The sequence below is a fragment of the Lagopus leucura genome, unplaced genomic scaffold, assembly GCF_019238085.1.
Source record: "Lagopus leucura isolate 7727_CA_CO unplaced genomic scaffold, USGS_WTPT01 Super-Scaffold_100002, whole genome shotgun sequence".
Lineage (NCBI taxonomy): Eukaryota > Metazoa > Chordata > Aves > Galliformes > Phasianidae > Lagopus > Lagopus leucura.
In genome coordinates, this window is record NW_024962263.1 from 21,940,981 (window position 1) to 21,955,353 (window position 14,373).

Genomic DNA, 14,373 nt, shown 5'->3' on the forward strand with positions numbered 1-14,373 from the left:
TCCACTCCACTCCACTCCACTCCACTCCACTCCACTCCACTCCACTCTATTATATGAAGGATTTAACATGCTACCTAACTCATGGCCATAATCAGATTGATGTAGTTCTAAACTTGAGCATAGAAGGTGTTGGAACAAAGCCTTTTGACTTCCATAAAAGGTGAAGCAGGAGAACCAAAGACATGCTCTAGTATCAGTATATACATATACTTTATACACATGCAGGTTACTCTTTTCCTGTGAAAAGATGAGCAAAACTGAACATGTACAAGATAGGTTATTTGTCCATGTTTCAGGAGGTGCCTAGTTCATTTTCACTGTGTTTTGTATTCCCAAATGCTTCAGCACTTTTTTTCATAATGACAGACATTTTAAGAAGAGGCAAAAATCAGGTAAATTCTTTTTTTGCAGTTTTCCTTGGATGCAGTTACTGACATCTGGAGGTTTCTTTACCATGTCTGTTGCCAACTATCTCCTGCAAAGTTAGTTCCTGGTAAATCCTGTCTGAACGTGAAGTCAGTAGTCTCTCCTACAGTTGTCTCTTCACTGTCATATTAGGAGTATCCTGTTAATACTGTGCTGAGATTCTTACTAGCAAAGTTCAGCTTTAATTTTTTTTTCCCAGTATGACTTAGACTGGAGTCTGCACTAAAATCCCCTGTTTCTCCCTTATGTCTTTCACAGAGCAAAGAACAATTTGTTCAACTAAATAGATTGACTTCTAAATGTCATCAACTGAATTTCCAGGAACTAAAGCATGATGATTTCCCGCAATGCAACTATCCAAGACTCTTGAAATCATACGGTCACACCATGGACCTGTGGTACAATAAAAAAGAAATTGGAAAGAAATTAGAACTGCTTCGTCTAAGATCTTGTCCTCTGCTCTCCTTTGAGGAGAATACTTTTCACCATCTATCAAGGCTTCAGTCTTGCAATTGCTCTAACTCATGCCTGTGTAAGAAAGCACTGCCATTGGTAAAGTTTAGCTAAGACAGCATCACAAGATTTTGCATGTTCTGTGGTAGTCTCCTTGATATTTACTCACTTTTGAGCACCATTTTTTAGGCAGAGGCAGCATATACAGGGTCCTCCAAAACAGCTTGGTCATTCTCATTACATGTACATTGGCCTTTTCTACTCCTACAAAAAACAGTAACTGCCTCTTTTCTCTAAATTTCAGAGAAAATACACACAGCAAGCTTTCTGTTAACTCCATTCTCTCCTACTATGAAACTGTTTAACACTTCTACATTTCAGTCTCTCCAGATGCTTTCAGAAATCTGTCGCAAGTCTTCATATTCCGCAGCACCATTTCACTTGTATAATTTGTGCTGAGCTCAATACTTCTCCACATTTAAATATATGCTCTGCAAAGCTTTTATAACACTTGTTTACTACTTTCTGTGACTTACAAAAGCAGTCAAACATGCCTTCCATAACAAATCACTTCACCAAGTGTATCCACACTTCCTCAAGATATTTCCCTCACTTTCAGTTCTCTATCTGCCTTTATGATTAGCTCCTTGTAAATACGACCAATCTTATCCCATTTGGATTTGCATGATTTAACTCCTCCTTTGCATTCTCTTCACATGATACTCTTGCAAAATAATTGCTCCAAGCACTGCTAATTAATTCAGCATTCATTTCCAAAATACCTTTACTTTTAACGTAAGCAAGTGTGTTTGTATCCCTTATTACTTGTTCTCTTGTCTGGATGAGGTTGCAGGTGATTTTTTTGTATTGCTTGAGTCCTCCTCTCCCTGGAGAGTTATAAAACTCACGGCTAACTCCAATTCTAGCTGACACTATTTCTTTGGCTTCTTTTTTTGCTTGTCATATTCTCACTGTTCAAGCAATTGTACTGTCTTTCCAACCTAACAGATTATTTTACTAAAGTTTTTCACAAACAAGACAACTTCATCATACAATTTATCTCTAGTAGTAGTACCAAGTTCTTTTTGCACTGTTTCCAAAAATCTTACTGTAATTCCCAGGATATCCCATTTGCCTTAATTGTGTTGAACACAACTCAGATGTTGTTAAAATCAGCTGGAAAATGGACATCACATGTGCGCACTAGGATATATTCTCAGCCATTCAGTGGATTTGTCTGGTTTTTCTGAAGTGGCTTAGAAGTAGAATTACACACCGAACCTTATTAATTCCCTTTGGAATAACATGTGCTCAGATGAGAGGCTTTATCTTCTGTGAAGCCATCCAAACCATCAGTCACTTACCTTCTGAACATTCTAGATAGAAATGCTTCCTTTGCTCCAAACATCTCTAAGAAGAAACATGCTGCTATATAAATGAAAAATCAAGTTACAGCAAAGCATGGAAGTAAGCTTACTAATCCTTAAAAAAAAATAAATTGTAAAATGCTTAGTGCTTCAAAATTTCAAATGTTCATGATCAGATTTTCTCAGAAAATCTCACTTGCAAAAGTGGATTCTTTTTGACAAAATTCACTAAAAATCACCTTTTTTTCATGGAATATGTCTTCAATCACACTGCTGATGGATGCACAGTATATCTGCTAAAGGTGAAGAAACTAGATACCATATCCACAGGACTCACTTTCCTGTGCTTTTGCTACTTGAGCACCTCCTACTGTGCAATTCTTGTTCTGTCTGGCTACTGAGCATAAAATTCAAGAAGAAAGCAGAAAAAAAGGCTCTCCAAAGACTAGAGGAAGGATTAATCAAGTTTGAATCATCTCAGGGTTGCAATAGAAAATAATTTCAGTGGGGCGGAAGAAAGCGTGTATGCAGCAGTCACTTGCAGCCAAGAAGTGAGAAATGGACTAACCTCTAACCAGGACATCTAACGCTCTGTCATATCACTTGAGTGTTAATTGAATTCTGTGACAAGGTTACCTTAATTAGTTGGCAGATGATAGAAAGAAACTTGACAGGTAAGCATAACCTGACAGGTCTTGAATCACTGCTGTCCCCTCTGCCATTTCATTTTAAGGTGAAATTCAGGCTAAAATGTGCATTGCTGTGAGGATAAAAGTTGGCATGGAGTTCCAGCACCAGGTGTTAATTTCACTTTTAGGAGATTTTGGAGGCATACTAGAATATTTTAACAACAACAACAGCAACAGAGGTGTATAAGAACTTAATTTTTAAATGACTAAAATCAAGGTTGACATTTTCCAGTTTTAACCAGCAAACAGAGTCTCTGAGCCCTCCCAGTTTGAAAACACTTAGGTTTTTCCAAGAAGACATGCAGATCTGACATAATATGAAAATGAAACAGCTTTCAGGGTCAGTGAGGAGGAAATGAAATAAGATGCATTCTAAAAAAGAAGAACAAAAAAAGCTTGTCTATATCTGAGAAACTAGAATTATGGATACTTTTCCTGAGACTACCACTGATCATCAGGGCCTGATCCTGAAGGCATTTCTGCATGTAAGTACCACAGCTTACATGAAGAGACCCACAGCTCTGTGGGATCAGTCATAGGCATGAAGGTGCCAGGGGCTGCAAACTATTTCCAGGATCAGAGCCTTAACTTCTGACTCAGTATTTACATTGCAAAATATGACTGTCCTCTGAGGGTGAGCATGTACCAGTTTCCTTTCCTCCATCATTTCCAGATAAATCAATGGAGATTCCTGTCAAAACAGTATTTATTTATGTATGTATGTATATGTATGTATGTATTTATTTATTTATTTGCTCCAAAGGTGATTGCATTCACTCCCAAGAACCCAAATGATAGACACCATATTTAGCCTCAAAGATTTTTGCATGACATTCCCATTTCATAACTGTAGTGGAAATGCTAAGTCAGGGCTTGAACCAGCAATTGAGCCCCTGGTGGGAAGGCAGGGCCAACCCAGAGGAGCTCAGCTGCATGCAATGTGCCTGAGTGACTGAAAAGAGCGGAGCCAGGATCAACCCCTCCCCAGACATCATTTAAGGGTTGGCAGTGGAAGCAAGGGTGTCTTGTTGGTGATCCTTGTGTGTTTGAGATTTTCTGAAGGTAAGCAGCTTCTTTCTGTGCTTGTGACTATTGTATTTGAGCAAGTCCTCACTTGCTGCAGCCTGGGACCTTCCTCTATTCTGCTGTTGTTGCTGTGCTTTCCATTGTGTTACAGAAATGTTGTCCTACTTGGTAAGGCACATAAGTAGAAAACGAAAGAACTGTAGAAACCTGGTCTGGACGCAACTTAGTTGAGTGTATTTTAACATGGTGGTGTTTTCCTTTGTTGCTTGTATGTTATCTTAATTATAATGTTAGACACAGTTCAGTAAAGCAACTTTCTCTGTTGATTCTTATGGCTTTCAGGCTAACCAAGTGGTACTTCTTTTGACATACAAAGTGTATTATAGAAGCAACAGGTAACATCCTCTTGGTGTGGGTAGTTCTTGTCTGAGATCTTGAACTTGGCCCGAGACTGGGATTTTTCAGTATTAAGCTTAAGAAAAAAACTTTGTCTCAAACTATTCGTTATTTGAGCATTAACCAGCTTGGGAGATTCCTGTTTTCTGAATATTGAAGAAATAACTATTTACTTAGCTCTAGGCACAGCTCTCTGTCAGTGATCAGTAACTCAGTCAAATAATTATTTGTATGGTAAGGGGTGTATTTTCCTATGAAATATGCAATTATAATATGCAAGCACTACATTGTAGATCATGCCCATTATCAGGTTTTTTTCCTTTCTTTTGGAAGGAAGCTTACATGTACTACTAAGACTTCATTTTTTTTAAGGGAAATGTCTTCCTTCTGGGTCTAGCAACTGTCACTGGTTTTAAATTGCCAGGAGAAGCCAACCTGACAGAGCCTTCACTTCTTGTTTTGATCAGTGAGGAGAGGTGTTGTACCTACATGCTGCTCTACAGGTGATGTGGTTTGTGGAGGTCTGAACAGTGGTCTTAGTATTAAGAGGGATAGCCTCGGCAGGTCAAAAGAGCCTTCTATTATGGAAACACTTGTGGAGAAGTTACAGATCCAGGAAACAAGGGCATGTATTGTTATTGCTTTTGTTTGGTAGAAGTTGAAAGCCTTGGCAGCCGTGTGAATTGAAGCTGTTTAGGAACTTGCAGGAGAGAAAATGATTCACCCTAGTTGCCCAGTTTGAAGCTGGAAAGGTTAACTGTACTTTACTCCTGACTGCGGCAACACTTTCTCCTTCCTCATTCTCCTAAGTTTCATAAGAGATTAAAGACTTGAGCCTAGTGATTTTGGTTAGAATATAAATAAAAAAATCTGGAATGCTGACTTTATTTTCCATTATTAGAGCTTTACCTTTTGAACTGATCTCTTGAAGTCAGTCCTAAACTTGATTATATGAGCAACGTGAAGCAGTATAGCTTTGTTTCCTTTTCTAGGTTCTGGTTTCTGTCCCTCTGGGAACAGGATCTGCTCTATCAAATCTTATTTGCTTTTTTTTTAATCATATCATCTTGATATCTATTTACAGCATAATAATAATCAGCAAAATTATTCATTTCATTTTATTAATTAAAAGGTAAAATAACTCTTAACGTTGCAGTGTAGTAGTTTTCAAATGCTTTGGCTATTTAAAACCAAAACATTGAAAGGCACAATGTTTTAGCTGAATTTCAGAGGTAAAATGAAAATAAAACTAAGTGCTGTCCTTTTTAAAGCATTTGAGCGCTATTAAATAATAATATATATTACGTGTGAATGAAAATATATGTTCATAGTTTGTGTGCATATCTGGTATTTATTTAAGCAGATGGTTCATAATGATTCTGATATAGTTAATGACCTAATCCAGTTGGAATATCTATGTGTGTTAGCTACAGAGTCACAATAATGCCACAGACAGAGGTGTGCACCACAGAGCTTGCAAGGATTGATTCCACAACTGAAAAACGACTGTCACACCACGTGGACTAACCCACCAACCCTGTGGTATACTCCTCTCCTGCTTCATAGCAGGAAGACACTACCACATCCTGGTTCCTTTCCAAAATGAGAACCTTGTACAGAAGCAGCAGGGGAGGTCTGCAGTGAGTTTTTGAGCAATGTCTGTTGGGAGCCGTATGTGGACTTGGGAAGCCTGATCCTGGGAAATATCTTTGCATGGCAATGTAGGCAGCCTAATTTTATCTTGCTTGTTTATACTCCATAATTTTAAAATCCTGTTTTTTGGCAAGATATCACATTCAGATCAGAGAAACTATCAGTTGTAGGTCTGAGCCTGAGCTTAAAGCTGTTCACAGGGTTTTGATAAAGCCCTACGAAATGATCAGTTATGAAGCTCAAGAAGTTCTGGACATTCTGGTATAATTGCAAGAAGACAGAAGCCTGTCTTTTATTCTGTAGCTTGTTTTGCTTTTTTCTAGCACTTCGTAGAGGTCTCACATCACCTGCACAGAAATAGGCATTCCAAGAGGTTAGAAAAATCTACTTTGAAGATTAACTACTGTGTAATTACTATTTATAGAAAAAAAGCTGCCAAGAAACAATCAGTGCAGTTGTTAATTGAAAGGACCATGTGAGCTGGTTGTTAGCTTGCTGCATCTGTTGGTACAATCACATGACAGAACTGAGGTATGCTATGCTACTGAATCTTCTCGGAACACTTCCAACAGATGGAATGAGTACTTCAATAGCAGGAGCTGCTCAGCACACAAGCTCAGGAAGGACAGTTGTGTTCCTGTTATTGAGCTTGTTCCTTATTCTTGTCAGTAGGGAAGTAGGAGGCTGTAGGTTCAGGCAGGCTTTACTCAGATATGCTTACTGTTAGCCATGCTTACTGTTTCCTTTTATCTGCAGAGTATAGCAATGAACCTGACTGAGACTTATGATTTTTCCCTTAAACAAAGGGCCAATAAGGTGGACTAAAGGTACATAAACAATAATTGCAATGTATTTGCTTTGCTTTAAAAATGTGTTTTTTATATTCCTTATCACACAAATCTTGAACAGAGAAACTCTTCATTCCAATTGCGTACCAATGCTAAATATAATCCTAGATAAAGTTTTACCAGTCATAGAATCACAGAGTAGTTTGGGTTGGAAAGGACCCTTAAGATCATCTAGCTCCAGTGCCCTGCTATAGGCAGGGACACCTCCCTTTAGACCAGGTTGCTCAAAGCCCCATCCATTCCTTTACGTTCATCCTGTTCCCAGGTTTTATTCCATTCAAATAATCCTGGGAACTGGAAAGTAACTTTGAAATGAATCACTGCAGAGACACTCACAAGACACTGAAAATTTTATCAGAGAGATGCTTGAAGCTCACAACCCTTTTACAATATCTGTGGATCAATTTATCAACAGTTTGTAATGATAGAAAGTATTCTTGAAAAGGCTATTGTGAGACTACGTGCATGTGATTATCAACTTAAAATCACAAGGAAAGCTTCACAATTGCCTTATGACTTCTCTGTGAGCTTGGGTGATATAAAAAAAGACATAGTATCAGAAAGTATTACACAAGTGTACTTCTTTCTTTGCTTTAAAATACAAAATGAAGTACACAAATGTAGTAGGGATAGGAGGCAACAGAGAATGGAAAAGTTTAATATCTGTTTTGATTTGGAAATTCATTAGCGTTTTCTAATCAGGAAATTGGACAATTAAAATATCAGCACATAATCAACCCATTATCCTTATGATACTGTATTTCATTTGCTTTGCATATAATGGAATGTAATAAATCCAGTCTATGCTAAACTGACATCAATTGCTCAAACTTCAGCAGTTACACAAAGCTGTATCTGAATTCAGTGCTGTAGCACTGAGGAGAAAAGTTGAGGATGATGGTTTCATGGGGCTTCATCAAGAACAAAACATCAATTGTATTAACACAAACACTTCTGAGAATGTCTGGATAAAAAGACAGCTGATTCACAGTGCTGTAGTGCTCCTGGTGGGCTTCAGATCAAGGATTTAAAAATTACAGCTGTTTGAATTAGTTGTGTATATGATTGTTGCTGAATCAGTAGAGAAAAACATCACTGCAAGTTTGAATGAATATTCATATGGCACAAGTAAGCAGTGAACACTCATTGTGGCAAGCTGACAGAAATTACATGCAAGAAATGTGGTGTTATTGGTTTTGGAACAAATTCAAAATTCATAGCCCGTTGGTAAATAATTTGCTAGCAGAAAAAAGCTACAATTGTCATAAAATTATTTGCAGAAAAATATTTGACTAATCTACTGATGGACGCAGCTATTTCATTTAGCTATAAGGACTCTAAGATTTTCATGTCTGGAATAAATTCCTATCTGAAATTCACAGGCTTTAGAAAATGTGCTGATAAATTGTCTTTGGCTCCCACCATTTACACTCTTATCAAGATAAGTAAGTCTGGTGTACAGACTCTTATTTATATCCTCAGATATCATTAATGGAAATTAAAGCATATTAATTTTTAATTCACATTTCAGTACTGAATCCAAATTGATGTTTCATCTTCTCACATCATCAGATGGTTATGGTGGAAGTTAAGCAGACAGCCATCCCTATCCTGGCCGGACTTTCAGACCTTTTTTGGTTCAAAAGACACTTCAGTCCCTGCAGCACATTAACACCTGGTATGCCCCTGCCAGGGGCTCTAACTCATTCACCACTTGTTTGCCTTTCCCATCAACTGGCTCTTATTGCAAACATACCCACTTTTTTTCTTTGTTACCATGCCTATTCCAGCAGCAGCTTATTACCTACTTTATCAAAGTATTCTGCTTTAAATTGCTTATGTGGACAGCTGCATTGGCAGATGCCTGACTTGCCTGGAATGGATTACCTTTCTGAAACTGCACTTTCCATAGGAGGAAGCTGAATACACTGTGAAACTTGTGCTTTCATTAATAACACTGAATTTCTTCTTTAAATTTAGAACTAACATCTCAAAGAATAATAGAAGCACAGAATGGTTGGGGTTGGAAGGGACCTCAAAGCCCAACCCAGCCCCATTCTGTGCTGTGGGCAAGGCTGCCACCCACTGTGGTAGCCAGCCTGACCAGGGCTCTGTGCAACCTGGTCTTGAGTGCCTCCAGGGATGGGGCACCACAGCTTCTCTCAAATACCACCAGGAAGAGCAGAGAAGAGTATTTCTTTTTCTCCTCTCTATAAACCATAGACAAATTTGAACTCGCAAAAATTGGTAATGATGCAAATGGTGACAGTGTGCTTTATTGTGTAAACTGAGCGATTTCTGCTTTTCACCATCTGCCTGGACTTCCCATCTGAAATGCCATAGTGCTCCTTAAATAAGGGGTTGTACTATATGCTTAACTAAAAAAAGAGTTCAGACACAATTTCTCAAGTATCTACAGCCACTGCATTGTCAAAATCTGTTTCTTTTATCAAGCCAATAATCTTGCAAATGAAAGCAATAGGCTGAAACATTAAACTCTATTATAATGACTTTACTCAGAAGATTTCCACATGCTCAGCAAAGCTTCAGCTAATTACCAGTCTTATAAAGTGAAGATCCTGTGAAGGTCTCTTTAGAAAGGCAGCATGGAAGAAAGGAAGGAAGGAGTTGAAAACCAGCCATGCAGCCAATATTTTGAGCTTAATTAGTACAGGAAACTTCTTTAAAAAAAAAAAAAAAAAAAAGCAAAGAAACAAAAGCCAGCTAAAAAGATGGAGAACTAATTGGGCAAATATTTACAATACTAATCATAATTGAAATCTTACAGGTACTTGAAGAAACACTTGATTGTATGCTTACTGCCTTCCACATAATGTAGACCCTCCAGTAGATCTCCATTCTTTGCTGTCTCTTTCTGGGTTGCAGCCCCAGAACCTTTGTGCTTTCTCAATACGTGATTGTAAACAGTGCGGTTTGCATTTCAATGAATCAGGGTTTAAAAACCTGCTTGGGGAATTCACTGCAGGAAAAGGTCCAGGAAAATCCTCTTCACATTTGTACACCACCTGGAATTCTATCACGTGCAGTTTGGAGCATAAGGTGGTAAATGCTGAAGGGCCTGTGTCCCCATTAGTCTTCAATTTACATGTCCTTACTCCATACCTGTCTTTGGGCAGCACTGCTTCCAAGGACACACTTGGAGATCTCCTTACTTTTTGGCACGTTCAGCTCACTCTCTGTATCCTTACCCTGTGCACTTGCTGAGTGGAAGCTGAGGGTTGTTTCCTTGAATTTGATCTTTCAAAGCCCTGCGTTCAGACCAGGAGCATCCCCAAAACCCAGTTACCTATTCCAACTGGCTCCTGACAGAGCATTTTCTTTTTTTGCTCAGGTGCAAATCCAAGTGTAGAAGATTAGAATAAAAGAATTGTCATCCCATTAAATTCAAGTCCTTCCACTTTTGGATAGTTTTGTGGCTGATGTCTAATCTGTGCAGCAGTCCCTTGGGAACTGCAAAGCCGCTGCTCTGGCATCAGTGGGCTGTGGCTTTAAATGTCATAACTGCCTTTGTCACTAAGATCTTCTCAAGCAAAACCAGCCACCTTTGCTCCCCTTTTTCTGGATTTTGGAGGTGGTGTTTTTCTTGTAGGCTGGATTCCTCTGAACATGGCATTCTCATCTTCACATGGGCTGAACCCTACAGCACAGGTGACAGCTGTATATCCTCTTGTGTTAGATGATGACAGTTTCCAGGACCCTGGCACAAACTTCTGCTTTAACTGTTTGTTTTCACTGCCAACGCTGCAGGATATGTTCCTCCTGAAGTCAGGCACAAGTTACTTCATTTTCACCCTTTTAGGTACTCCCTGTATATACAGACAAACTTGTTCACAGCTGTAGAACAGGTTTGCAGTGAACTGACAACCAGTATATGTTCAGAACTAAAAACTGAGAGCACCCTCTGTGCAATTTGCATGGGCAGCTGCTGCCTGCAGACCCAGAAACCTGGGCTGCCTGCCTTCACATCCTCCTTCCTCCCAGAGGCATTCACATTTTAGTTCTTCCTCTTTTCTATGCTATTTTCTGTTTATTTTTCTGCTTGTTCTCACTGTCTTTTTTTTTTTTTTTTTAACTGTTTTGTTCCTAGTTGCACACTATGTTCAGTGACCATTGGAGACATTTGATAGAGATAAGTGGCCCGAAGTGCCTCAGGTGCTCCTGAGTGCTATGTGGAGGAGTGACCCAGCACTCCAAGGGTCTGGCACTTTCTCCATTTCTATTTTTTGTACAGGAATACTTCCCATCTGTTGGGTGGTTTTTTTTTTTTTTTTTTTTTTTTAAAATTTTCATTTTTTGTTTTCGCCTTTTTTTTTTTTTTTTCTGGGAAGATAAATAATTTGCAGAAGATTACAGATAAAATGCTGCTACCCTTCCTATGAAACCGCATTTTTCCCACAAGAGCAGGTGCTGCTGCCTCTCTTCTTTACATTTTCAGTCATATCTCCCTTCTTGTCCAAGCAGATTCTGCCTCAGCACAGCAGCCTGAGGTGGCTGATGCCTACAAATGAAGAAGGACATCTGCCGGGGAGCCTCAGATGCTGACCCAGGTAGGAGAGCAGTCTTATAACATAAAGCATTTCAAATTTAGCAAGTTCTGTGGCACAACAGAAGAGATTTTTCCAAAGCCACTCAGTTTTTCAAACTGCTCAGAGTTTGCAGAAGCAGTCCTAGTTTGTCACGGCTACAGGGAAAACAATTACTTGTCTCCCAGAAACGTCAGCAGCAATTAAAGTCTCTCTAAATCAGAGTTCCAACAAAACGTTTCTTACAGCTGTAACTTCACATGGAAGTAATATGGTAGGTGAGTTTTCAGCCATTTCCTTTTAATTTAGAGATTCAGCACTCGGAATAGCTCTTGGCAACATTACGGTGCAGTAACTTCTGAAGCCCTATATCAGAGTCTCTCACAGTACAATATCCATGTTTAATAAGAGGGTCATGGAGAGGCGAAAAACCAGAACGTCTAGCTCTTCAAGGCTTTATTAGACTAGAAAATCAAAGCTTTAAAAAAAAAAAATCTTTCATGCTGTGGCTAGAAGAGCTGCCTTAGACCTTAATTTGTCTTATTAAAAACAAGAGCAGATGCAATCTAGAATTAGAGAGAAAATAGCATTAACTCTAAAACTTCCAGTAATTTGGCTGCTGAGAGTGTGAGTTATCTATTGGGGTTTAAAGTTGTATAAAAAAAATTAGTGTTCATACAACGCCATGCATGTGTTAAGCAGAAGCTTCATTCATATTTTCTAATGATAAAATGTTTTCCAATTGATAGACTTAGGACTTTCCTTATGCTACTGGGCATATTTCAATAGCAACTCTGACAGTACAAGTCCTCAAGCTACTCTAATATAAAAGCGCAAAAAAAAAAAAAAAAAAAAAAAACTAATAAAATCCAGCAAAGTTGGCAGACCTGACCATTGGAGAGATGGAGAGGTACATAGTCAAGAAAACTTGTTTACCAAAATTTGTGCACTGAGGAAGACTGAACACACCAATTTTTCCCAAACTTGTAATTGCCTCAGCTAAGAAACTGGGAGTAAATACATTTTCACTTATGGAAGTTCCTTTCTACCACCTGCCCTTTAAAGTTTTTGTTTCTGTAGAAAGTGACAGCAATACACTGTGAATAAATTCTCTTCTTCTACGTAGGCAAGAGAATAACTGTGACAGAAAACAAACAAACCAATGCAAGTCATACTGTGAAGAACAGATTATACGCAGAAAGAATCTCTTCCTGTCTCCAGGCATTAACTGACAAATACTTCTCCTGATGTTATCCTCCCTAGTGGGTAGGCTCATGTCTGGGCTGGATGACCTACTTATCACATTCATAATGATTTCCATGAATTTGGAATACATTAACAATTTCTGTTTTTGATTACATTTGGTTGATTATGGAATAAACAAAGTGCCCACTTGTTTTCAACTTATACACTGTTTTTAATGAGATTTCCCTACTACCCTTTACTACATTATTTACTAAGAAGGTAGGAAATGTCTAGAGGTTTTAAAATTAGGGTCTGCTCCTCAGAGAGAGCATGACTGCCACTTTCTGTAGTGGGCAGCCTGCATATACCTCCCAATAGTTTTCCTAATGATGCCCAATGTTTTGTTGGCTTTTCTGGCTGCTGTTACACATCAAGTCAATGGTTTTAGAGAACTTACAGCAATGACTCCAAGGTCTCCTTCCTGAGCTGTAGCAGTGCTTTAGCATTTCTTATATCTTTATCAATGAATGTCAGTGGGTGCTGTTTTTTCCTCATGGAGGAATTCAGTGACATACCTTTGCTCCATCTGCATTGTAGATTGCATGTCAGATGCAGTTTTGTCAGACTGCCCCTCTGCTGTCATCTGTTGCATGGCAACAAAATGCAATGGAATCTTGGCTGGAAGGTTCAGCCCATACAGCCATACCACCAACATCTACCTCTGATGTTGTAGACCAACATCATAAAATGGGAGGCTTTACTTTTTGAGCGATTCTTGAAGAATATATTTCATTTAACACAAAGAATGCCTTAAGTAGCTTTGTCATTTTAGATTTCACAGGGATTCATGTTTTCTGAAGAAATTTCTGCATACCCAAACTATGTAGTTTTATATTCATTGGAAGTTATCAAATAATACTTTCGTAAGGCTTATTGGAGTTTCTCACAAGCTTTTCTGAAATGTGGAAGAACACATTTATCTGTCTTCTTTCTTTCCATTCATCTTTCAAACCAATCATGACCTTCCCCAGGGACAGCTGCAGTACAGGGATTTCTACCCCTTTCTTTATATGTAAAAAAGTTTCCATACATGCCAGTGCTTCTCAAAAACACCACACCACTTGGCTCAACACATCCCTATAAACACTCAGGTACTGGAACAATTGTGTGAAGGATATGTATATTTTTCAGTAAACAGTGCCCCAGAAAATATTCTGTCTGGTCTGATTACAGAAAGAACGAATAGGAATATACAGAAGTGATTCAAACAAAGAATGTAAGGTGTGCCCACCATCACTTTATGATCTAAACAAGTAAAGCACATTTTTAAGGGCTGTGTAGCCCCAGTAGTTTTTGGAAGACAGAAGAAAGTTAAAAAGCATAGAGAGTGTTGCAAGGGGACAGAGAGAGGGAAGAAGTCAATTGAGTATTAGAAATCGTGGTCTGCAGTAACTTTAATTATTGTTTTCCAAGGAAGTCTGAAAGTAATAAAGGGGCTGCATAAAGATAACCTGAAAACCATATCAAAGATGTCTGAATTTTTGCTGTTTTTTTAATCTCAATAAAAAATTATAATTTTTAATATATTTATATTGCAAATTATATGTTTCTGTACTATGTATTCACATAAATATGACAGCATTCATACACATATATTCATAATATGTTTTTAATAAAAAGTAAATATACATTCAAATTTTTCTTTGAGATCTCAGTCTTGCAACGAGTTGAAAGTAAGAAAGATTTTCTATCTACTGCAGGAGAAAAAGATTTGAGGAGGGCAGCT

General features: G+C 38.3%; 1 long non-coding RNA gene across 1 annotated transcript; it reads left to right on the forward strand.

Moving 5' to 3' along the window:
* Positions 1–3,872: 3,872 nt before the first annotated feature.
* LOC122178516 lies at positions 3,873–12,784 on the forward strand. The gene is made up of 3 exons (XR_006178364.1): positions 3,873–3,997; positions 11,341–11,426; positions 12,529–12,784. It is a non-coding gene; the product is annotated as an uncharacterized LOC122178516 (long non-coding RNA).
* Positions 12,785–14,373: the final 1,589 nt, after the last annotated feature.